This window comes from Panthera leo, chromosome D3, assembly GCF_018350215.1.
Source record: "Panthera leo isolate Ple1 chromosome D3, P.leo_Ple1_pat1.1, whole genome shotgun sequence".
NCBI lineage: Eukaryota > Metazoa > Chordata > Mammalia > Carnivora > Felidae > Panthera > Panthera leo.
The window spans coordinates 22,230,416-22,256,889 of record NC_056690.1 but is presented as its reverse complement, the minus strand read 5'-3'; the positions used below and the strand labels follow the sequence as shown (position 1 = coordinate 22,256,889).

Here is a 26,474-nt window from a genome sequence, read left to right as displayed (position 1 = left end):
GAGTCAGATGCTTAACTGAATAAGCCACCCAGGCGCCCAGGCAACTACCTTGTTTTTATTGGCTTGTTTTATTTATTTATTTATTTATTTATTTATCTATCTATCTATTTAGTCAACATATGAAATTTATTGTCAAATTGGTTTCCATACAACACCCAGTGCTCATCCCAAAAGGTGCCCTCCTCAATACCCATCACCCACCCTCCCCTCCCTCCCACCCCCCATCAACCCTCAGTTTGTTCTCAGTTTTTAAGAGTCTCTTATGCTTTGGCTCTCTCCCACTCTAACCTCTTTTTTTTTTTTCTTCCCCTCCCCCATGGGTTTCTGTTAAGTTTCTCAAGATCCGCATAAGAGTGAAACCATATGGTATCTGTCTTTCTCTGTATGACTTATTTCACTTAGCATCACACTCTCCAGTTCCATACACATTGCTACAAAGGGCCATATTTCATTCTTTCTCATTGCCATGTAGTACTCCATTGTGTATATAAACCACAATTTCTTTATCCATTCATCAGTTGATGGACATTTAGGCTCTTTCCATAATTTGGCTATTGTTGAGAGTACTGCTATAAACATTGGGGTACAAGTGCCCCTATGCATCAGTAACTTCCGTATCCCTTGGGTAAATTCCTAGCAGTGCTATTGCTGGGTCATAGGGTAGGTCTATTTTTAACTTTTTGAGGAACCTCCACACTGTTTTCCAGAGCGGCTGCACCAGTTTGCATTCCCACCAACAGTGCAGGAGGGTTCCCGTTTCTCCACATCCTCTCCAGCATCTATAGTCTCCTGATTTGTTCATTTTGGCCACTCTGACTGGCGTGAGGTGATATCTGAGTGTGATTTTGATTTGTATTTCCCTGATGAGGAGCGACGTTGAGCATCTTTTCATGTGCCTGTTGGCCATCCGGATGTCTTCTTTAGAGAAGTGTCTATTCATGTTTTCTGCCCATTTCTTTACTGGCTTATTTGTTTTTCGGGTGTGGAGTTTGGTGAGCTCTTTATAGATTTTGGATACTAACCCTTTGTTTGATATGTCATTTGCAAATATCTTTTCCCATTCCATTGGTTGCCTTTTAGTTTTGTTGGTTGTTTCCTTTGCTGTGCAGACGCTTCCAAAGCTATCTACACATTCAATGCAATCCCAATCAAAATTGCACCAGCATTCTTCTCGAAACTAGAACAAGCAATCCTAAAATTCATATGGAACCACAAAAGGCCCTGAATAGCCAAAGTAATTTTGAAGAAGAAGACCAAAGCAGGAGGTATCACAATCCCAGACTTTAGCCTCTACTACAAAGCTGTAATCATCAAGACAGCATGGTATTGGCACAAAAACAGACACATAGACCAATGGAATAGAATAGAAACCCCAGAACTAGACCCACAAACATATGGCCAACTAATCTTTGACAAAGCAGGAAAGAATATCCAATGGAAAAAAGACAGTCTCTTTAACAAATGGTGCTGGGAGAACTGGACAGCAACATGCAGAAGATTGAAACTAGACCACTTTCTCACACCATTCACAAAAATAAACTCAAAATGGATAAAGGACCTGAAGATGAGATAGGAAACCATCAAAACCCTAGAGGAGAAAGCAGGAAAAGACCTCTCTGACCTCAGCTGTAGCAATTTCTTACTTGACACGTCCCCAAAGGCAAGGGAATTAAAAGCAAAAATGAACTACTGGGACCTTATAAAGATAAAAAGCTTCTGCACAGCAAAGGAAACAACCAACAAAACTTATTGGCTTGTTTTAAATGGAGTTCTCTTTTCCTTATTTATTGTCCTTACTGCTTCTTAGGAAGAAATGAACCCACCTGTCCCTGCTATCCTCAGCCACTGTCCTCTGTTTCTCCTTTGTGCTGGAGGGCTCTTCCCTCCCTAGCCTTCTCTCTGTGCCCCTCACTTACACCGCACCCTGTGACATACCCTGCTCCCCTCCCCCTGTCCTTTGTTCTTTCTTGGAGGCTCTTTTTCAGCTTCAGGGAAGCCTGTGTCAGGTGGTGGCCTGCCCCAGAAGTGCCTGACTCTTTTACGTGGAGCTGCTCTGCATGCAGGGCTCCTGCTGCTCACCCTTATCTCCTGCAACTTCACTGAAGGTTGCAAGTTCTAGCATCATCTTTGGCCATCTCTTAGGACTGTCCCCTTTCCCCCTACCCCTCACAAGTCTTCCATTGTTTTGTCATTGCTGACCATATCTTGCTGTCCCCATTACTGATCGTCCCCACATCTGTCTTCAAGCTCCCGAAGACCCTTGTCCTTTGACCCCCCTGCCTTCTTCTGTCCACCCACCCTTCCCGCTGTGCAGCCTTTCCCATGGGTCTCCCATGAAGCCCCTTCCTTGCCAGGCCCTTGTTGGCCTCTTGACCTTTCAGCATATCCACCTGCCAAACCCCAATCTGGGATCATCCTGCTTGTGTACTCCTGTGGGCCTCTGCCCAGTTGCCATGGAATGCTCAAGACAACATCTACGCCTGCATAGGCTGCAGCTAGTGAATGGTCAGGCTTCCCGCCTCAGGCAGCATGCCAGATGAGGGGAGCCTGGGAAGAGTGAGCACATGGAGCTCTAGGAGGCTGGTGGCTGGGGCCTCAGGTGATGTCCTGGGCAGCTGATCAGGGGACCTTCTGGCCGGGCTGGAGATGGGCAGAGCCCCATGTCACCAGAAAGAGCAGAGCTCACCAGTGTTTCAGGAGAGTCTTTCCTTCATCTCAGATTCACAAGCCTTTTCTTGTGTGTTGCTAGAAGAATCTGTGTAAGGAAGGGCATGGAGTCTTCTTGATATTCTGATGTGGAATCAGGCAACCCCAGGACTGGATGATCTGCTCTTTTAGTAGCTTCTAAATGCAGGTATCCTTTGACTATGGAAGGCTTTATCTGATGTTTACAGCTGCCATCTAGTGGCTGGATCTTCTGAGGTTGTGCTGGGCCTGCTAGGGCTGGCTTGCACATGCGCCTTTGCTCCATCACTCATCTTTTTATTTTTTTATTTTTTTTTACATTTATTTATTTTTGATAGAGACAGAGCACAAGTGGGGGAGGGGCAGAGAGAGAAGGAGACACAGAATAGGGAGCAAGCTCCAGGCTCCAAGCTGCGAGCTGCGAGCTGTCAGCACAGAGCCTGTTATGGGGCTCGAACTCACAAACCGTGAGATCATGACCTAAGCCGAAGTCAGACGTTTAACCGACTGAGCCACCCATTCGCCCCTCAATCACTCATCTTTTTAAAAAGGTCCCTGTGGGTTCATCAGATGTGGTACCTCCAGGGAGAAGAACACAATCAGGAAAATGAACTTACATCTAGGCAGCCCCCTAGGTCTGAGAGGGGCTGGGGACTAGGACCAGGGTCATGCCCATCTCCAGCATTCACCTCCCCAAGGCCGTCATTCATCCAAATCCTGGCATCTTGGTGCCCCTGCTGGGATTGCTTTCCACCATCTCAGCCCTCAGGTCCAACACGGAGCTTGGATGTGGAGCTTGTCCTCAAGCTCCTGGGCCTTGCCCTCTGATTGGCACACTCTTTCATCTTCAGATTTCCGCCTCCCCAACACAACTACCTCTGGACCCTGGGGCTCTGGCTCAGTAATTTGAAGTCAGAGGCTGGCCCTTTTCTGGTTGCCATAGTAGCTACCCTCCCAGTTCCCTTCTAGACCCTGGCTCCTCCTCCTCCTGCAGCTGCCTTCTTCCTTTTTTCTCCCTTGCTTAGCCTGGCCCAGTATCTATCTCTCAGTTCCTCCTTGGAAGGGTCTTCCTCCCTCACCTGGTTGTCTAGCTTCTGTCACACCCACGTACCCTCTGCCTAACCATGTGGCAGCCCAGGAATGGATAACCCTGGGCTTGAATCCTGGCTGTGCCACTTGCTAGCTGGGTCACTTTGGCAGTGTTGCTTGACCACTTTGTGACTCTGCTTCCTTACCCTCAAAGCATGTCTATTGATAAAGACCACTTACAGTTGTCAAGAGGAATAAATTAAATCATATCACAAACTGCTCAGCTCAGCAGCTTGAGTGTGGTAGCTGTTCAGTTGACAGCAGTGAGGCTGTTGCTCTTTTGGTGATGACCCTTCAGTACTGCACATTCTGCCTTCAGGCAGCATTAGTAGGGCCCCTTTGCTGAGCCAAGGTACACATGCCACACAGTCAAGCTTTAGGGTCAATCCCTCCCAACCATATAGATAGCACATCCTCAGACCCAGGGCTTCTCCTGGGCCTTTATTAGTGCCAGCCCTTCTAGGGGTTCCCCTGACAGCCTCCTTCCCTATCTTCTAGTGACTCTTGGAAGTCCTTGCCACTCTACATATCCTCACTACACTCCAGAAAAAGACCTTGCCTCCTTCTCATTCCATAGAACCAAAAAGCCCACCTTCCGGACCACCTCAGCTCTCTGCCGTCAGACTTAGCAACCTCCCTGCATGCACCCCTGTGTGACTCCAAAGGGACCTGGTTACACCGCTGTTCTTTCTCTCCTGTAGCCTCAACTCCTCTCCTGGCTTCTTCCCACTGCCCCACCTGACCCACTGCCCACTGCCTTGAAACTGCCCTCATCGTAGTCTTAGGTTATCTTCCAGATCTGGAAGTTGGCCAAGTAGTAAACCTGAGTGTCCTGTTTACTCCTGCCCTCCTTCACCTCTCAAATTCAGCTGTCATGAGATCCTGTGAGCACCAGCCCTGAACAGTTTTGTATCTGCCTGCTGTCCTTCACCTGTATGGCCTCTACCTTGGTTCGGCCACCTGGGTTCCCAGACTGTGGATTCGAGAGACTCCAACAGCCAGAGTAAGTCTTCTAAAATTCAGTTCAGCCCAATTCCAGTTCTGAGTAGGATGAAATGAGAATACTTCACTTTGTGCAGCTAGAAAACCTGGACAGAATGCGTGGGGGAGCTGTTTAAGCACCCTAGATATTAAATAGCCACAAGCAGATTGGAGAAGACCATAATTTGAATTAACACTGAACAGGTGGTGAATTTATAACTTTTTTCCTTCCAGTATTTTCCAGTCTGGACTCAGGGGAGACCGCTGAGTAAGCAGACAGAGAGAGCTCCAGGACAAGCCCTCTTGTTCAGACCCAAGTAACAGGAAAGTTCTCCTGGCAGTGATGGTGGCAGCAGGAGCTGCAGGCCCCTCAAGCTCTGAGGAGAACTCTCCTCTCCAGTAGAAAGGGCTATGGTCCCAAGAGGGTGAGTGAGGACCTGTTGCAGTCTTCTCTTTCTCCTCCCATCCACTTGGCCCCAGATGTGGGTGCAGTTATGGGAAATGGGCAGGGGAGATAAGTAAATTAAGCCCCAGTTGTGGGCCAGAGGACAGAAAGAGAGAGCCCTTGGGAACTGGGAAACACCAAGATATTACAGAGAGGAGCTTGGTAAAGTGACCCCATAAAGTTGTTTATGAACTTCTAGGTTCACATCCAAGCTGCACATGCATGATTCAGATCCTAAATTGCATACTTTGAGAACTGACCTAAAACCCACGTGAATACCAAGGTCCCAGTGGCCACTGGCTGGCATATATGAGGGAGCGATTCACTGCACTACAAAGGTATGGAAAGGGGAATTGACAATGAAACCATCACCAGGAGGAGTTTGATTAGAACTTATGGTTTGAACCCAACTAGGTCAATTGCCTACTAAAATGAAAATATCAAAGTATCAACATTGGGAATGAAAGAAGCAATTAGCAGACATAACAGAATAATAAAGGAATACTACAAGTAACTCTGCCCACAATTCTGACAACTTAGATGAAATAAACTGGTTCTTCAAAAATCATAAACTCCAGAATGTACCCAAGATCAAGTACATAATCTGAATAATCCTTTAAGTATTAAAAAAATTGCATTCATAGTTTAAAAGCTTAAAAGAAAAAAAAAAAGAAATCAAGGGGCACCTGTGTGGCTCAGTTGGTTAAGTGTCTGACTTCAGCTCAGGTCATGATCTCGCAGTTCATGAGTTTGAGCCCCGCATCAGGCTCTGTTCTGAAAGCTCAGAATCTGGAGCCTGCTTCGGATTCTGTGTATTCCTCTCCCCTCTGCCCCTTCCCGATCATGCTCTGTCTCTCTCTGTCTCTCAAAAATAAATAAACATTGAGGAAAAAAAAAAGAGATCTTCAGGCCCAGGTGATTTCATTGGCGAGTTCTATCAAACATTTGAAAAAGGAATAACACCATTTGCATTAATCTGTCCTCATTTTATGAGGACAACATTACCCTGATATCAAACTGGACAAAGATAGTACAAGGAAACCTCAGACCAATATTTCTCATGAACACAGATGATAAAGTCCTCAACAAACTATTAGTAATTTGAATATAGCAATATATAAGTAGAATAATACACAATGATTGAGTGGGATTCATACTAGCTGTGCAATATGGATTCAGTATTTGAAAATCAATCGATGTAATCACCATCTTAATGGTCCGAATAAAGACTACATGATCATGTCTATTGATTCAGAAAAAGCACTTGAAAAAATTCAGTATCATTCATGGTAAAAACATTCAGCAAACTGGGAATTGCTCCAAGTGAAGGAATTCTTCCACCTGATTAAGAGCAACTTTAAAAAACCTACATTGTACTTAATGGTGAAAGACTCCTAGGATCATTAACAAGGCAGGGATGTCTATCCTCATAACTCATATTCATCTTCATACTAGAAGTCCTAGCCAGTATAATAAAGCAAGAAAAAAAAATCAAAGACATTCAGATTAGAAAGGAAGAAACAAAAACTTACCCCTATTTGCAAATGACAAGATAGCTATATAGAAGATCCTAAGAAATCTACAAAAATACTCTTAGAATAAGTGAGTTTAGCAAAGCTATGGAATACAGGATCAATACACAAAGGTCAATTGTATTTCTTTTTTTTTAATTTTTTAAATGTTTTATTTATTTTTGAGAGAGAGGCAGAGTGTGAGCAGGGATGGGGAGAGAGAGACACACAGAATCCAAAGCAGGCTCCAGTCTCTGAGCTGTCAACACAGAGCCTAATATAGGGCTCGAACCCACAAACCATGAGATCATGACCTGAGACAAAGTTGGGACACTCAACCGACTGAGCCACCGAGGTGCCCCAATATATTTCTGTGTACTAGCAGTGAGCCTTTGGAAACCAAATTTTTAAAATTTATAATGTGCCCCCATGAAATACTTAGGTATAAATATTGCAAAACATATAGTGTCTGTGTACCAAAAACTATAAAATGCAGATAAAAGACCAAAATAAATGGAGAGACATACAATGCTCATGGATCAGAAGATTCAACAGACTGACAAAGATGTCAGTCCTCCCCAAATTGATCAATAGATTTAATGCCATTCCAATAAAAATCCCAGCAAGATTTTTTTTCATTGTAGACAAGATTATTATAAATTTATATGGGAAGACAAATGAACTAGAGAATCTAAAACAATTTTGAAAAGGATAAGGTTGGATTAATTTCCCAATTTTAAGACTTACTATAAAGAACTGTAATGAAGATAGTGTTGTGTTGGCAAAGAGACACGTATATTAATGGAACAGAATAGTCCAAAAGTGGACCTACACAAATAAGGGCAGTAGGATTTTGACAAAGTTACAAAAGCAGTATTCAACTGAGAAAGGATAATCTTTTCAACAAGTAATGTTGGAACAATTAGACATTTATATGTTAAAAAAGTATCTTGATCTAAGCCTTACTCATATAAAGGTTAACTCAAAATATAAAACACAAAACTATAACACTTTTAGAAGAAAACATAGGAGAAAACTTTTGTGACTTAAGATTAAGCAATAAGTTCTTAAATATGATCTCTTAAACATGACATCAAAAGCATAATTCATAAAAGAAAAAAATTGATATGTTGATATATATCAAGAATGTAAGACTTTTACTCTGCAAAAGACACTGCAAAGAGACCAAAAAAGTTAAGCTATAGACTAGCAAATCATATATTCAATATAAGACTTGTATCCAAACTATGTTAAGAATTTTAAAACTCAACAGTAAAAACCTAAATAACTCCCCAAAGTGCATAGAACTAATAAGTGAGTTCAAGAAAGTTGTAGGATATAAGATCAAAAAACAAAAATCAATCATATACCTATATATTGGCAAAGAACATATGGGAACAGAAATTTAAAACACAATACCATTGGGGCACCTGGGTGGCTCAGTCGGTTAACTGTCTGATTCTTGGTTTCAGCTCAGGTCATGATCTCATGGTTCATGAGTTCAGGCCCTGAGTCCGGCTGCAAGCTGACAGTGAAGAGCCTGCTTGGGATTCTCTCTTTCCCTCTCTCTCTGCCCCTCTCCTGCTCGTTCTGTCTGTCTGTCTCTCTCTCTCTTAAACTTAAAAAAACCAACACCATACCACTTATTATTTCCTCAGAATGAAATACTTAAGTATAAATCTAACAAAACTTGTACAGGATCTGTTTGCTAAAAATTACAAAATGCTTATGAAAAGAAATCAAATATCTGAAGAAATGGAAAGACATACCATATCCATGGACTGGGAGACTCAACATAGTAAAGATGTGAGTTTTCCCTAAATTGATCTATGTGTTTAAAACAATTTCTATCAAAATCCTAGCAAGATATTTTTTTAACTTACTCTAAATTTTATATGGAAACACAAAGGAACTAGAGCAGCTAAAACCATTTTGAAAAAAATCTCCAAAGAAGACATCCAGATGGCCAACCAACACATGAAAAAATGGTCAACATCACTCATCATCAGGGAAATACAAATCAAAACCACAATGAGATATTACCTTACACCTGTCAGAATGGCTAATGTTATCAACTCATGCAACAACAGATGTTGGTGAGGATGCAGAGAAGGAGGATCTCTTTTGCATTGTTGGTGGGAATGCAAGCTGGTGCAGCCACTCTGGAAAACAGTATGGATGTTCTTCAAAAAACTAAAAATAGAGCTACCCTACAACCCAGCAATTGCACTACTAGGCATTTATCCAAGGGATACAGGTGTGCTGTTTCGAAGGGACACATGCACCCCCATGTTTATAGCAGCCCTAGCAACAATAGCCAAAGTATGGAAAAAGCCCAAATGTCCATCGATGGATGAATGGATAAAGAAGATGTGCTATATATACACACAATGGAGTATTACTTGGCAATCAAAAAGAATGAAATCATGCCATTTGCAACTATGTGGATGGAATTGGAGGGTATAAATGCTAACTGAAATTAGAGAAAGACAAAAATCATATGACTTCACTCATATGAGGACTTTAAGAGACAAAACAGATGAACATAAGGGAAGGGAAACAAATAATATAAAAATGGGGGGGGGCAAAACAGAAGAGACTCATAAATATGGAGAACAAACTGAGGGTTACGGGAGGGGTTGTGGGAGGGGGGATGGGCTAACTGGGTAAGGGACACTAAGGAATCTACTCCTGAAATCATCGTTGCACTATATGCTAACTAATTTGGATGTAAATTTTAAAAAATAAAAAATAAAACAAGTTAAAAAAATAAATAAACATTAAAAAATCAAAAAACATTTTGAATTAAAATAAACTGGAAGAAATCTCTTTACCCGATGCTAAGACTTTACTATATAGCTAGAACGATCAAGACAATATGATGTTGGTGGAGAAACAGAGACCTATAGACAAACTAACAGAATTTAAAAAAAGCAGAAATAAACACAAATACACCAAACTGATTTTTTGACAGAGATACTAAAGAAATTTCATGCAGGCAAAATAGTCTTCTCAACAAATTATGCTGGAGTCACTGGACATCCATAGGCAAAAAAAATGAACCTCAACCGAAGCACCATATAGTATACAGAAATTAATCCAAAATGGAGCATAGTTTTAAATGTAAAACTATAAAACTTTCAACGACATAGGATATCTTTGGGATGTAGGGATAGATGAAGAGTTCTCAGAGATGAGATCGTGTCTAAGACATGAGAAGCACACTCCATAAAAGAAAACCTTAATAAATTGGAATTCAAATTGGAAAACTTTTGCATTGCAGAAGACCCTATCAAAAGGATAGAAAGACAAAGTACAGACTGGGAGAAAATATTTGCAAACTACTTGTCCAACAGAGGACTAGTATCTAGAATATATAAAGAAATCTAAAAAGTCAACAATAAAAAGACAATCTAACTATAAATGGGAAAAAAAAATGAACGGATATTTCACTGAAGAGAAGATAAAGTTGACAAATAAATACATGAAAAGGTGATTATTATCATTAGCTATTAGAGAAATGCAAATTAAGATCATTATAATATATGACTGCATACTTATTACATGAGCTAAAATAAAAAATAGTGATGATACCAAATGCTGGCAAGGATCTGTCGTATACATTGCTGGTGGGAATATTGGATGGTACAGCTACCCTGGAAAATAGTTTGGCAGTTTCTTACAATGCTAAACATGCAATTACCATATGACCCAGCAGTCACACCCCTGCATATTTATCCTAGAGAAATGGAAACTTAGGTTCACTCAACAGCCTGCATACAGAACAGCATTGGTTTTAATGGCAAAGTACAGGAAACTACCCAAATGTCTTTCAATGGGTAAATGACTGAACAAACTCAGGTCCACAACATAATGGAGTACCACTCAGCAATAACAATGAATGAGTTACCCAGACATGCAACAACTTGGATGAATCTCAAAGGCATTATGCCAAGTGAAAGAAGCCATTCTCAAAAAGTTGTATGACTCCATTTATATAACATTCTGGAAAAGGTAAAAACTGTAGAGATGAAGGACAGATCCGTGATTGCCATGGTGAGGGGTGGAGGGAGGGTGTGATACAAAGTTACAGGATGAGGGAGTGTTTTGAGGGTGATGGAACTACTCTATGTCCTAGTTGTGGAGGTGTTTTAATGAATCTACACATGTGTTAAAATGCATAAAACTGTATGACGAAAAAGTAAAATTTGCTGCAGGCTAATTTGAAACAAAATGCAATTTTGATTCGTGTTCCTTCTTTGGCTCTCCCCTGCCCTCCAGACCTGCCCAGCTTCCCCTCTCTTCATCAGCACACTGCTTGTTGCCAGGCATGCTGAACCTCTTACCTGCAAAACCCTTTTCCCTAGCACCCAGCCCTTTTCCCACACCTTGCTTCCCTTTAAATCTGCTTCTTCTTCAAGGAGAGACCATTCTGGAAACTTTCCCTGAGCCAGCCTCCTGCTGGGGCCAGATGCTTGCTCTCTGCAACTTGGCTTAGCCCCGTGTACACAGTAGTTAGCGGTTAATATGAATATGGGCTTCCCAGAGCCTCAGATTCCCCATTTGTCAGTTCACTGGAGGCTTCTATTATGTGCCTCCCAGGGTCCTTCCAGTTCAAAGATTTCTAAGTCCCTGGGAGCCAGCCTCCCTGGGCTCAAACCATGGCTACCTACCTTACTTACCAGCTGTGTGACCTTAGGCAAGTTGCTTGCTGTCTTTTGCCTCATTCTCTCCTTTGTCAAATGGACTTAATAATAGAACCACCCCTTAGAGGTGCTGTGAGGACTAACTTATTAGGTAATGCATGGAAAGAACTTAGCACTTGGCTTGGCAAATGCCCAAGAACAATTAGCTGTAGTTACTGATAATAGCCATCTTGGCAGCTTTAAAAGAATACAGGTTCCCAGGCCTCCCTGCCCTGATAAATCTGAATGAATGAGAACAGTCCTGAGCAGGGTGGGGGGAGGGTACCTGCATTAAAAAAAAAAATCTCCTTAGGTAGGAGTGCCAAATTTAGCAGATAAAATACAGATCACCTAGTTTAATCTGAACTTCAGATACACAGCAAATAATGGTGTTTTTAAAAAATGTTTGTTTAGGGGCGCCTGGGTGGCGCAGTCGGTTAAGCGTCCGACTTCAGCCAGGTCACGATCTTGCGGTCCGTGAGTTCGAGCCCCGCGTCAGGCTCTGGGCTGATGGCTCAGAGCCTGGAGCCTGTTTCCTATTCTGTGTCTCCCTCTCTCTCTGCCCCTCCCCCGTTCATGCTCTGTCTCTCTCTGTCCCAAAAATAAAATAAAAAAAAAAAAAAAAAAAAAAACGTTGAAAAAAAAAAAAAAAATGTTTGTTTATTTTTGAGAAAGAGAATGTGAGCAGGGGAGGGTCAGAGAGAGAGAGAGAGAGAGAGAGGGAGACACAGAATCTAAAGCAGACTCCAGGCTCTGAGCTGTCAGCACAGAGCCCGATGTGGGGCTTGAGCCCACAAACTGCAAGATCATGACCTGAGCCGAAGTCGGATGCTTAACCGACTAAGCCACCCAGATGCCTCACAAATAATGTTTTAATATAAGTATGTCCTGTGCAATAGTTGGGGCATATACTAAAATTTATTTATTGTGTATCTGGAATTCAAATGTAAGGATTGTCTTGCATTTTATGTCTCTGCATTTAACTATATCCTGGGAGACCATGATATTCAACCCATTTGGGAGCTGTGCTCCTGACTCCCTGGGTGGGGTCCAAAGTTGAACCTCCCAGTCAGAAAATAGAGAGTATTTTTTCACTTGACGCAGGGGGGAGCTAGAGGATGGTTGTTCACTTTCTCTGCTCCTAAGTTGCTATCTAAGGAAGCATGGGCAAGCATGCTTGCAATTTACCTCTCAGTACTTGTGAATCATTTTTAGAAGATCTGCAGGTCTGCCTCCCAGTGTGGCTCTGAGAGAAACAATAAGTGACCACAGAGCCAGCCACCTCTCTCCCTTGCCCTTACTTCTAGGGGGCTAGTCCAGCCCCTCAGGGGCTCCCTCTCTTGTACCCAGCTTCCCCAGACTGGCCTATCTACACACTGATGTCATAGCCCTATTCTGACATCACAGCCCAGTGCTTGGAATTATCCCAGGCATCCCAGATTCTGCCTGTAGAGCAACCAAGGCTGGCATTTGAGCAAGGGGGTGAGGGGGGTATGGGTGGCTGCTGGCCCTAGGGGTTGACCCTAAAGAGTATCTGGGCAGTCTGCCATCCAATTGCTCCAAAATGAAAATCCTCTAAAAGGTAGGACTTCAAAGGCTTTCTTTCTGTCCCTGTTTGCCCTGGTCTCCAGAGGTGGAAATAAATTCCTGGGGAACGTGGGTTTGTTCTGGCTCTGTAAATAGTTCCTGGAAAACCTGCTGCCTTTGTGTGCTGGGATGCAAGTGGCCTGGAGAAATGGTGGTCTCTTCCTGGACTGCTCAACACTCTTCTCTTTCCATTTGAAGGAATGACTTCCTCAAATGCAGGGTGTCTTGTTGCAAGGAGTTGTCCTATAATGTTTGGAGAATGCCTGCAAGTACTGAGCCATGGTGGGTTCTTCTGTGGCCACTGCCTCCATCTTCAATCCCTAGAGATTGGGTGGGGACAGGGCTGTGCCCTTTTTAGCACAAAGGGAAAATGCAGTCACGTTCAAGTTATTAGCTCTCAGATCCCTCAGTCCCAAAGAGGAAGATCCCTATCTGCCTAGTTGGCCAGAAGGTGTAATGAGGTCTCTTGTGAGCTTATTAAGTTAGTAAAATATTGACTGGCATTGATTAAACAACACACACACACACACACACACACACACACACACACACACACAACCTGAGTAACTTCTCTTTAACTTTGGTAGGTGGGCATAAAGTACCCTGGGATGAGCATGTTAAAAGTCTTAGGGGAGGACCACCAAGATTCTTATGTCATGGTCATGTGGTGCCTGGGAACCCCTGTGTTTTTCTGGAATCCCCATTTTTAATAAGTGTTCCACACAATGCTCATGTTAAGAAATGTCACCTGTTCAGGGGCACCTTGGTGTCTCAGTCAGTTAAGCATCTAACTTTGGCTCAGCTCATGATCTCATGGTTCATTGTTTTGAGCCCTGCGTCAGGCTGATAGCTCAGAGCCTGGAGCATGCTTTGGATTCTGTGTCTTCCTCTCTCTCTGAGCCTCCCCTGCTCCCACTCTGATTCTCTCTGTCTCAAAAATAAATAAATGTTAAAAAAAAAAAAAAAAAGAAAGAAATATCATCTGTTCAGACTCCCTGCATTGTTTGCCACAGCTGGCTTGATTCCTCCATTTCCAAATTTCCTGGTTTCCATTGAATGGGGATTTAGTTCTGTTTTACCCACATTTTTATTTAATGCAGTGGATATAGAGAGGCAAAAGAGACAGGGTAAGGTGATCACCAGGTGCATTCGTATCCAAATTCTTGGCCCCTGTTTTCCAGGCATAGGTGCAGCCTTTTTTCTACCTGAGAAGAGAGATTGTATCTATATTGGGAGTGCTATACCCTTTACTCATCAGATTCTCTTCCTGGTCCTTACTGAACTGAGAGAATGGGAATATGGGTGTGAATTATTGGTTATTGAAGTTGATGGTAGTGAAGGGTGTTACTGACTGATGGGACTGGCTTCCATTTCTATGGTGGCCCCAGGAGAAACATTTAACATTACCTGGGAGGGAGGGCAGCAAATTGCATGTTGATAGGTCAACAGCTCATGGTGGAAATTCCTTCCCCACTTTGGCTGTGAGTTCAGACTTCCCTGAGAATGCTGCACAGACTTCTTAACAAATCAACATATCTGTGCCTAGTTTGGAAAGGAAGTTGGTTTCTGATTTGGAGCTCTTTGGACAAGGCTGTGTCCTATGTCCATGCATTGAGCCTCTAGTGGTTTCAGTACTTCTCTCTATGCTTCTGGTCCTGAAGGGAGGCAGGACATGTCCTGGCCCTTGGTCCTTTGTCCACAAGTTGCTAAACAGAGTGGTTGACCTCACCCAAACCCTCCAAAATGTGGATGAGTCAGCCTCTCTTTCTCTGAAACTCTTCTCTGCCCTGCCCCACACCTGGGCCACCTCATTCAGTTGGAGTGAGGGAAGAACAGGAGTCGGTATCCCCTAAGTGATGCCAGGACAGGAAGCTGGGCTCACTCCATTCCATGTGGCCAGGGAAGGGGAGGCCCTGACTGTCCACCTTGGCTTGGAGGAGAGAAAAATCAGTCCCAGTTGGAGAAATGAAGCTTTGGAGACTTTGTTAAAACAAAGGACAGGACTCTGCAGGACAGGACAACATTCTGAGGGCTCATTGGCAGGGCCAGTCAATTTTATGCTGCAGCTTTAGCAATACCTTGAGTGTAGTAGTTGCTCAGTAAACATGCGCCAATTGAAAAGGATTCAGAGAAAAGCTCAGGTGGGACAGTTGGACTCAAGGATGCTGTAAAATCCCAGGGAGGGGATTTTGTAAAACCTTTTTGTTGTTATGGAAAATTTAACACATAAAGAGAAGTGGACAGAAGAGTCTCAGGAACCCACACACCTGTCCTTCAACCTTTTCTCTACCTCCATCCTCTTCCCTCATCCTGTGTCATTTTGAAGCCAATTGCAGACATTATGTCATTCCATTTGTCAATATTTCAGATGTACCTTTATTTTATTTTATTTTATTTTATTTTATTTTATTTTATCTTATTTTATTTTATTTTTGAGAGAGCACAAGTGGAGGAGGGGCAGAGAGAGAGGGGGACAGAGGATCCAAAGCAGGCTCCACACTGACAGCAGAGAGCCTGATGTGGACTTGAACTCATGAACTGTGAGATCATGACCTGAACCGAAGTTGGACACTCAACTGGCTGAGCCACCCATGTGCTCCAGGATGCACCTTTAAAAGAGTAAGGACTCATTCTTTAAAATTTAACATAACCCAAATACAGTTATCACATCTAAAAAATTAACAGTGCTTTGGAATGAGGTTTATTTAAGGGAACCAGTGCTCTCACTGGTGCTCAAGAGGGTAGAAAGGAATTAGAAATAGGAATGCAGTGACTGAGAAAGGGGGGCACACCTGTACTTCCAGCAGAGAAGGCAGGGCTTTATTCAGAGTCTGAAAAAACCAAAGAGGAAGTTAGCATCCCTCAGCTGGGAGAAAATTCTGGCCCTTCATAAAGAAGCAGGGCGTGGCATGGCTCAGAAGGTCATGGAAGGATGGAGACTCCTGTTGGTTTGGCCTTGCCAGGAGGCCCTGCAAGGTAAAGAGCAGGTCATGAGCTAGAGTCAGTTCTCAAGTAACAAGGGCAAGAGGCACCAGAAGGGAACTTAGCAACATGATGGTATTTGTTCTGTAGGGGGTGTTGACAATTTGGATTTAGATGTGACCCTGTGACCCACACAGATGGCAGCAGCTTACCCCCCGAGGGACTCATATAAATCAGTGCTAGCTGAAAGAGGCTCAGGGTAAATGGGTCACCGGCGAGTTTGAACGTATGTGCAGAATTTAAAGAGATTGATGTTCAGTCCTCAGAGAAATTGAGTTGGATTTTCACAGTGAGGATGATAGGCTGCGTCTGTTCTGACTTCCAGCTCTTCCTTTAAGACCCTCTGCCTGCCTCCTAAGCCCAGGAGCCAGCCTAAAGATGCCCCTCTTATTTCAGCAGAAACTAGGAATTCTGAAATGTGTTTGCATTGGGAGGTGGTCGTCATAAGAGGGTTAGTAGGTCATAGTCATTTGACTAAAAAGTAGACAAAACAGTCACTGTCTACATTTGATACAGTCTTACCATTAAGATGGTTTTAAGCGTTGTTTTCCTGCCCAGGGAATTACCTTGATTACTAATTGCTTTCTTTGTAACTGAAGGACATAATAGCACTCTCCTTTGTAATTATCAGATTCATAGGCTTATATTTTGTTACCATCTAGATATTAACCTGCTTGTGTATCTGTGGGCATGAGTGCCAAGCTTGGACACAGGTGAGGCTGTCAGCTCACTATGTCACTAGCTCCCAAGGCAGAGGGCTCAGGGGGCCAGGTCAGGACATGTGACGTAAGCCCAAGACACATTGTCTGGGACATCTTCCTGGGTTCCTTCTGCACCTTACTTTGCCAGTTTGAGATTTGATTTGGAGATAAACTTTGAAAGGTCAAGGCTAGGAACTCTGGGATATAGATGTGGAAGGCTGGGCTCTGCTGGACTCCCAGGAAGTTGTTGAGTCTCAATTGCATGGTGTTGTGAAGGGGTGTGGATAAGTAAAAGGGGTGCAAAATTTGGAATCCTGGCTTTGCTCTGAGTCACTTTGTGACTTTGGATGAGACCTTCAAAGCCTCAATTTCCCTGCCTCTCAAAGGGAAGAATAATATCTGTATCACAAGATGGTTATGAGGATAAATAACAAGAACAACAATAATAAAAGAATACAAAACAACTCTAGGTGAGAGGGGACCATGTGGTACAGTTGATCAATGTCAGTCATTACTACCACCCGCTTTCCTTGGCTCTTCAGCCCATATCCCCAGTTGGCAACAGATCTGTGTGTGATGGTCTCATGCATGTGGGGATGTCTCCTAACTGCACTGGAAGCACCTTTGTAGACAGGGACCTGTTTACTAATTTTTAATTATTATTCTGTCGGGGAGCCTGGGTGGCTCAGTCGGTTGAGTGTCCGACTTTGGCTCAGGTCATGATCGCACAGCTTGTGAGTTCAAGCATCTGGCTCTGTGCTGAAAGCTCGGAGCCTGGAGCCTGCTTCAGATTCTGTGTCTCCCTCTCTCTCTGCCCCTCCCCTGCTCACACTCTATCTCTCTCTCAAAAATAAACATACATTAAAAAAAATTATTTTGTCATGATTTTCTATTCAGGGTCAGTGGCAGAGAATTAAAACCCACTCAAACTATCCTAAGGAAAAGTAGGGAGTTATGCCCAGAGTGTATCCTAGAGGGACCGAATGTGTCGGCAGCTGCTGCTTCTGACTGTCCCATTTCTGGCTCTTTTCTGGTGTCCCTTCTGTTTTCTTCCCCTGTGCAGGTGGGCTTCTGTGTTCCTCCTATAACCTTGTTCTGCCAGTGGGCCTGCCCTGCCCTGGCTGTGCCCAGCTTTGTGCTGCTGTCTCTGTGCCCCAGTTTCAAATTTTTGGGTGAGAGGCCCCAGAGCAGCTTGGAGCAGGTACCCAGTCCTGGTCCCATCAGGTGTGGCTAGAGGGGACAGGGTCATACCTGAGGGCAACCTGAATGTGTTTAGTGAGGGAGAAATCCTGCCCCCTCTGAAATCCTTCTGAGATATGACCTCTTCTGTAGACCCTACCCTGACCATCTCCAGCCTCTATCCAGTGGCTCCTCACTGTCCCCACCAGGAGCAGGAGCAGGAGCAGGAGCAGGAGCAGGAGCAGGAAAAAGAACAAGAGGGTAGACAGCAGCTGTATGGGTTCTACATGTTCTGTGGCTGCCCCTTGCCCATATCCAGCCCAGATCCAGGAGCCTCAGTGAGCTCACACCCGGCTCTGAAGGGAGGCCAGGCCAACAGGTGGGTGCGATAACCATGAATTGTGGAAGAGAATCATTGGGGGGCAAGACAAGTCCCCTGGAAGCAGAGGCAGGAGTCATGGAAACTTCTGGAGCCTCCTCAAAAGTGGCTGAGTTGTCAGGGAGGGCCTTGTGAGCATGGAAAGAGCTGGGCTCAATGGAGACTGGCTCTCAGCAGCACGGTCCACGTGTGGCACACCTGGGCACAGTGGCCCTGGCAGCCCAGGGCCTTGGCATAATTCCTGCACCTTGGGCCAGTGTTGGGGGGCTCTGGGCTGGCCTCTTTCCACTCTGTCAGCCTAAGTAGCTTCCCTTGTTCTGGTGGTGTCTGGTGAAGGACATCTATTTGAAAAGTAGATTCTACTGCAAAAGGGTTAAGAACCATTGGTCCAGAGCTGTCACCCGAGGTCAGCATTAGCTTTGAAACCAAGGCTGAGCCTGAGGGTGGCAAGGGCTGGACAGGGGGCAGGGCCTGGCCATTTTCATGATCTCCCTGTTCCCCACCTCCCTGGAAGGCTTCACAGGCCTTGGTCTGGGTTTGCTCTTGCCTTTTTAGCTGGCATTGCTCTCCAGGGGCCCCCACATTAGGGGTCCTTTCTTCTCTCATGGAAAGAACAAAAGCTGTACCCCTAATGCCTGGATGCAGAAAGAACATTCTGTCCAGCACTCAGATGTTTGGTGTGCACAGTGCTGCATGCTTGTAGGCTGCGTTAGTCCAGATGGGAACAGGGAAGAGTGAAGCTGACCCAACAGGCAGCCACAAGCCCTGAGAGCCAGGCTGAATGTGGGCTACCTCTGGCTGCCCCGACAGGAGTTGGCAGCTCCTGTAGCCTGGGACGCAGCCTTCTATAGAAAGAGAAGAAATCCTCTTAGTGGGTTCGTGCAGGGCCAGGATAGAGACTGCAAGCTGAGATCCTGGTGGGCGAGTTCTGCTTTTAGATGACTGAGTGGTGGGTTTTCCTCTCCTGCTAGCATACCTTAACTTACATTTTTCTGTAGAAGGCAATCGGAAACACTTGATTGCTCAGAGATGAGGCGGCCTCTCTTGAGGAATGGGATTTTCATTTTAATTAGGCTCTTGAGTCATGGTGCCATGCCTGCTTTGGAAGAGTTGCAGCTACAATGAACCCGTCTTTCCTCATCTCTGTTAAATACCAGAAATAGGGAGGCCAGACTGGCCCATGAGACATCTTGTCATTGATGAGGCAGCTCTGCCTTTGCAGAGAGCTCCTATTCATAGCTGTCTTGTGAGCTCTGCCAGAAGAGTCACCTTCAGGGCCTGACCACAGAAGCCCTAGAGCCCCACCATCATATTAGCACCTCCTGCTGGCTCCAGGGAAGCCTGTGACTGGTTAGGCCTGGCTTTGATGCCATGGTAAGGTCTGATTTTCCCTCTCCTCAGCTGAATGCTGTCCTCTGTTGCCTTTGTTTCTCTGGAACTCAGGTTCCTGTCTGTAGAAGGGAAACGAGAGCCCCTAGGCAGTTAGACAGCTGGTGTGAGCCCCACACACTGTGCAGTGTCACGCACATACAGAATGGCTGTTATGTCACGAGTGTTCTTCTGTAGGACACCTTCCAGCCCAGCCCAGCCCAGCCCAGCTGCTTCCCACCTGCAGCGGGTGCTCTCCCAGCCCCTGGTGCCTCTCCTTCGTAGAGCTCACCACACTGTGGTTATTATACACTTGTGTGCTTATCTGTTTAATGTCTGACTTCCCTGATAATCCTGGTGCCTAGGCCTCTCCCATCTCAGAGTAGACATGCAGCAACTATTTGTTGGGTGGATAAAGCAAGGGATGGAGGGAGGAAGAATAGATGAAAGAATGAATGTAGAAGAGGGTGTCCAGTGCTTTGACCAGACACAGTGGTTCCTTTCATTCATACTTTCTGGGTGTGGAGCCTTCAGGCCATTCGGATAAGTTGCAGGGGGATCCTCACAGAGCCGAGTTTGAAGAGCATGTCCTTCTGAAGGGCATTACCGGGAATGTGGGAGATCAGGAGGGACTTCACAGTAACTCCAGGCAGCTAATCTAGAGAGACCGCAAGGGAGCATCAGTGTCCTTAGGAATGGGCAGTTGCTAAGTCACCAACAGTGGTCACCGTATTTAGCCCTCCAGTGGGTGCTGTTCACAAGAAATGCAGTAGGGGCTGGAAACACGGCTGTGAGCAATACTACATGTGTTAGGGTTTTGCTTCTTTATGCAAGATCAATGTATAGTGGTCTTTACCTCCTGGGTAGGCGGCTGGCCTCAGCCCCTAGCAGCAGGGTCCTAACCACTAATGAGGAATCATTCCTGGGAGAAGGAAGAGTCCATATGTGGCTGGGTCCGGCCTTAGTTTCTCAGCTGTGGTATGTGGGCACTGGCTTCAGCATCATCATCTCTGAAATAGGGACAGCCTTGGTCCTGGCCCAGCTGACTTCACAGGGTGGCTATAAGTCTGGAGGAATATGGTCAAGAAAGAGTGCCTGGGGGTCACCGTTGGGGTTGTCATTGGCAGAGGTGTTCAACAATAAAGTTGGGCCCTCCTCTGCCCCTCCATGGGGTGATGGTCATCATAGACAGCCATTGTCATTGGTGGAGTAAGTGCCAGGTTCCAGGTGGCTTTTGTTAGGAATGTGCCATTATCCAGGACTATTCCATCAGGATTCTAGAAGTGCATTTCTGCCTTTTAAGAAAAAAAGCTTTATTTTTTAATAAAAAATACCGGTGGAAAAAGAAAAGAGTAAACCATACTGAAAAAATAGATAAAAGGGAGAAAAATCTCAAATCTACTAACCCAGAAATGATCGCTGTGAAATTGAAATGTTCTTTACTGAACAGAATTACAAACATTTTATTTATTTTTTAGGTTTATTTATTTATTTGAGAGAGAGAGAGAGAGAGAGAGAGCGCGCACGCATGGGAGAAGGGCAGAGAGAGGGGGAGATCTATCCAACCATGCTCCATGCTGTCAGCAAGAAGCCTGGTGTGGGGCTTGAACTCACAAACTGTGAGATCATGACCTGAGTCAAAATCAAGAGTCGGATGCTTAACTGACAGAGCCACCCAGGCACCCCACAAACATTTTATTTATGCATATATGTGCATTTAGATCTAGGTATATAATTTCACATCATTGGGGAAATTCCCAGTATTCAGTTTTGTAATTGAGTCCCTAAACTCAGCATGTTGTGGACATCCCATGCTAATAAATATACATCTACGGCATCACTTATTGCATAAACTTCCTAGAAAGTTACATAAATGTATATAAATGCACACATATAGCCCAATGTTCTTATCACTCACTTTTGAACAATTATCAATTACAGCCAATCTTATCTCACCCCATGTTCTGTACTCCCTATTACTATTTTTTATTGTGGTAAATACACATAACATAAAATTCACCATTAATGATATTTAGCACATTTACAGTGCCATGCAACCATTACCTCTATCTAGTTCCAAAGCACTTTTTCTTTTTTTTAAATATTTTATTGTATTTTATTTTATTTTTTAAATTTACATCCAAGTTAGCGTATAGTGCAACAATGATTTCAGGAGAAGATTCCTTAATGCCCCTTACCCATTTAGCCTCCCCCCCACAGCCCTCCAGTAACCCTCTGTTCTCCATATTTAAGAATCTCTTATGTTTTGTCCCCTTCCCTTTTTTTTTTTTAATTTTTAACATTTATTTATTTTTGAGACAGAGAGAGACAGAGCATGAACGGGGGAGGGTCAGAGAGAGGGAGACACAGAATCCAAAACAGGCTCCAGGCTCTGAGCTGTCAGCACAGAGCCTGACGTGGGGCTCGAACTCACAGACTGTGAGATCGTGACCTGAGCTGAAGTCGGACGCTTAACCGACTGAGCCACCCAGGCACCCCTACCCCTCCCTTTTTTTTATATTATTTTTGCTTCCCTTCCCTTGTGCTCATCTGTTCTGAGTCTTAAAATCCTCATAGAGTTAAGTCATATATTTGTCTTTTCTGACTAATTTTGTTTAGCATAATACCTTCTAGTTCCATCCACATAGTTGCAAATGGCAAGATTTCATTCTTTTTGATTGCCGAGTAATACTCCATTGTATATATATTCCACATCTTCTTTATCCATTCATCCATCAATGGACATTTGGGCTCTTTCCATACTTTGGCTATTGTTGATAGTGCTGCTATAAACATTGATGTGCCCCTTATAAACAGCATACCTGTATTGTATCCCTTGGATAAATACCTAGTAGTGCAATTGCTGGGTCATAGGCTAGTTCTATTTTTAATTTTTTGAAGAACCTCCATCCTGTTTTCCAGAGTGGCTGTACCAGTTTGCATTCCCACCAGCAGTGCAAAAGAGATCCTCTTTCCCCACATCCTCACTAACATCTGTTGTTGCCTGAGTTGTTAATGTTAGCCATTCTGACAGGTGTGAGGTGGTATCTCATTGTGGTTTTGATTTGTATTTCCCTGATGATGAGTGATGGTGAGCATTTTTTCATGTGTTGGTTGGCCATCTGGATGTCTTCTTTGGAGAAGTGTCTATTCATGTCTTTTGCTCATTTCTTCACTGGATTATTTGTATTTTGGGTGTTGTGTTTGATAAGTTCTTTATGGATTTGGGATACTAACCCTTTATCGATATGTCATTTGCAAATATCTTCTCCCATTCCATCGGTTGCCTTTTAGTTTTGCCAATTGTTTCCTTTGCTGTGCAGAAGCTTTTTATTTTGATGAGGTCCCAATAGTTCATTTTTGCTTTTGTTTCCATTGCCTCTGGAGACGTGTTGAGTAAGAGATTACTGCAACCAAGATCAAAGAGGTTTTTGCCTGCTTTCTCCTCAAGGATTTTGATGGCTTCCTGTCTTACATTGAGGTCTTTCATCCATTTTGAGTTTATTTTTGTGTATGGTGTAAGAAAGTGGTCCAGGTTCATTCTTCTGCATGTCGCTGTCCAGTTTTCCCAGCACCACTTGCTGAAGAGACTGTCTTTATTCCATTGGATATTCTCTACTGCTTTGTCAAAAATTAGTTGGCCATACATTTGTGGGCCCATTTCTGGGTTCTCTATTCTGTTCCATTGATCTGAGTGTCTGTTTTTGTGCCAAACATTTTCATTACCCCTGAAAGAAACCCCATACCCATTAAACAGTCACTCCCTATTTCCCCCATCTCCTTTAATCTTCTTTCCCACCTATTATTTTTTTTAAAGCCCCATCTGTAAACAGCTTACTGTGTATCTCTAAAAAACAAGGACTCTTGTAAAAGTGTAAATTCAGGACCACTAATACACCTGAAATGACAATTCTCTAATATCACCTGTTTAAGTATCTAATTATAACATAATTTTAAATGGTGCATAAATTCCACTGAATGGATATAGCATAATTTAATTAAATACTTTTTAGCCATTTAGGCTGTTTGCAATGTTTCCTTATTATCAAAAAAAAGTACTGGCACAAACATTTCTGTGTTTTCTTTTTCTTTTCTTTTCTTTTCTTTTTTTTTTTTTTTTTTTGGCATTAGTGTGATTATTTCTGAAGGGTTAATTCTTAGAAAAGAAATTACTTGATCAGGTGTGTGTTTTCCATTTTGATTCCATTGCCAAGTTATCCCTCATAAAGCTTCCAGTTTACATTGTCCTTAGCAGAAAATGGATGTGTTGGTTAAGAGAAAGTACTCCCTGGAAATGTCTGTGTGTTAATCCTTTGCCACAGCTCATGTAAAAGTCCCACTACTTCCTATTTGTATAGAAATGCTCTGTCACACTGGGCGAAGGGTCTCTCAGATGCCACAGCAGCTCAAGGCCATTGATTGATAACCAAATGCAGGAGAAAAATGCTGTGGTGTGGCGTCCACTATGACAGCCCACAGGACCTTGAGCCGAAAGAGGGCATGGAGCTGTCGGGGAGAGTGATGGCCACAGCCTTGAAGTGCAGGAAGACAGAGGCCCCATTAGTGGAGCTGGGCTGGCTCATCAGTCTGGAAGCTCGGGGAGGTGAGGGAGGAAGTAGGAAGCTGGTGGTAGGAAATCGATACTCTTTCAGAAGAGGAGAGGAAGAGAGAACTAGTGAGAAAAAACAACCTCTGCCATTCATGTAAACGACCTCCTGTGCTATTAAAGACATTGTAGTGGCATTAAAGGACAATGGAAAGAAGAAATGAAAGTAATGCCATGATTCCAGCCATGGCCATGCCTTTGAGACCCCACTCATATCCCACCCTCCACTCCTACCCCCACACAGCTGAAGTTGTGGTGACCAACACATTCTCATTTCACTCGGCTTCACAGCATTAGTATTCCAGGCTGTTCTGCGGCCTTGGCTGATCACTTTTTATGCTTGCTTCTAGCCCTAGTTTTCTCACCCTGCTGTCCTTCGACTGGACACCAAGCAGCTTCCAGTTATGGCCTGTTATGAATATAATGTCCATGCATACAGCTGTCCTCTCCTGTGATGCTTTCCTAGGAAAAGTTGTGTTGGGGAGGGGGTGCAAACGGTACTGTGGTTCTTGATTCCACTGCCCTCCAGCCCAGTTGTTTTCAAGAAGGGGATGAGTGCCCTGCAGGAGAGTACTAGAGCATAAAGGGTTAAGTCAAATAGTACAACATGTGTATAATTTACAAATAACTGTTCATAAATTGGGGGCGACTGGTCAATCTTGTTTTATTGGGGGACTGTGCATAACCCTAACAGCTTGGACATCTGGCTTATGGGTTCTTTGAGGGCCAGCACCACCTTCTACTTACTCCCTGTGCCCACTGCCCGGCACCGAGTGGCATTCCACAGACATTTGACAAAGCTTCCAAAAGGTGATCCCAGGAAGCACTGCCACCTGGCCTGCTTCTGTACTTCGGCTGGGCTTCAGCTTACTCAGGAAACTGATGCTTTTCTGTCTTAACCACCTTGGCCCCCTGCACCTCCTAGATGCACTTGTTGCTGCAGTGGCTGGACAGAAGTGACTCTGGTTGACAGCAACACATATCCTGTCCTTCCCTGGGAAAGCTCCAGATAGAAAGGAAGCACCTTTTTTTTCCTTTAAGTATCCCCAGCTCCTTTCCAGAATGAATTTGAAATAGAGCCAAGGGAACAAAGGAGGGGTTCAGTCTTGTGCTTGAGCGGCAGGAACAGACTTGAGGCAGAAGGACCGTGGCCCCTTTGGTGGTTGGGTATTCTTTTCCCTGGTTCTTGCCACCCGCCCTGGCCCATCCCTGGTGGCACTGACCTTAGCTTGTTCTCTCTCCCTCACGTTTGCTCCCAGCTCCTCCCTACACAGAAATCCAGCTCATCCCCACTCCTCAGGCTATCTCCTTGCTCTTCAATATTCCTTTGTTTGTCAGTTTCCCTTTCAGAGGAGTATTTCATGTGTGCCAGTCAGATTTTCATTCAACATGAAGCAAAAATTTTAATCTATTTGTAGTCTATTTAAAACCAAACACAGGTGCTTGAATTGAATGATTATTCAGGCTGAGCATTCAGCCCTTAAGGGGCTCACAGCCCTGGGTGAACTGAAGGGTGCAGTTATCTGAAAACCGCGAGTCACCCAGTATCATTTCTTGCATGCCCATGCCAATGCTTTTGCAGTAAGTATGCCATAGTGATCCATCTCTTCTCAAACACAGTGAAGTGATCATCCTTGCAGCAGTTCCTGGGGACAAATTTGGGCACCGGTGAGTGGAAAAGCAGCTGCAAATGTCATCAGTGAGCTTTACTCAGCCCCTACTCTGTGTAACAAACCGATGCTTATAAGATGCCACTGGGCTGTAGCTCTGGCACTTTCCACATTCCGCTGTAGGGCACCCTGGCCATTAAGATACCATTACACCATTTTCACTGAATCTCTTTGGCATTTGTGGATCTAACTTCTGTCAAATCACCTTCCCATTCCTTAGGCTTCATGCACTCATTCCAAGCAACCCAAAAGTAAATGCCATGTATTAATTTTACTTTAATATTAAAAATCATCCTCCCCCCAAAGGCAGCCATTCCTGCATTTGGTTAACTCTGTGGTTCCTGCCACACTCTGAGTCATCTGTCCCTTGGCTCAGGCCTCAACTTGAGTTGTGGGTGTGGAGAGGCCAGTGTGGAGCCTGGGGATCTCTCGGCCAGGAAATCTATCATCTACCTCTCCACGTCTCCTTTGGAGCCTGCACTCCCCAGAGACACACTGACTCTTCATGTTTCTTTGTGAAAAATGCCCCTGAAGTGGGTTGAAGCCTTCTGATCTTGGGCTGCTTGGAGGGAAGGAGACCCATTAAGGGATGTCCTTTCCCTGCAC

The 26,474-nt window shown here is 44.2% G+C and overlaps 1 protein-coding gene across 5 annotated transcripts in view; it reads left to right on the top strand.

Moving 5' to 3' along the window:
• Positions 1 to 26,474, top strand: part of OSBP2 (oxysterol binding protein 2) — a 191,678-nt gene that overhangs the window by 59,947 nt on the left and 105,257 nt on the right. The window contains exon 1 of one of the 5 annotated variants that reach the window (XM_042910206.1): positions 12,853 to 12,978. The exons of the other annotated variants lie outside the window; for them this stretch is intronic. The gene's annotated coding sequence lies outside the window, so the exon portion shown is untranslated. Of the gene's footprint in view, positions 1 to 12,852; positions 12,979 to 26,474 lie in introns of those variants that run through there. 5 annotated transcript variants of the gene reach the window in all.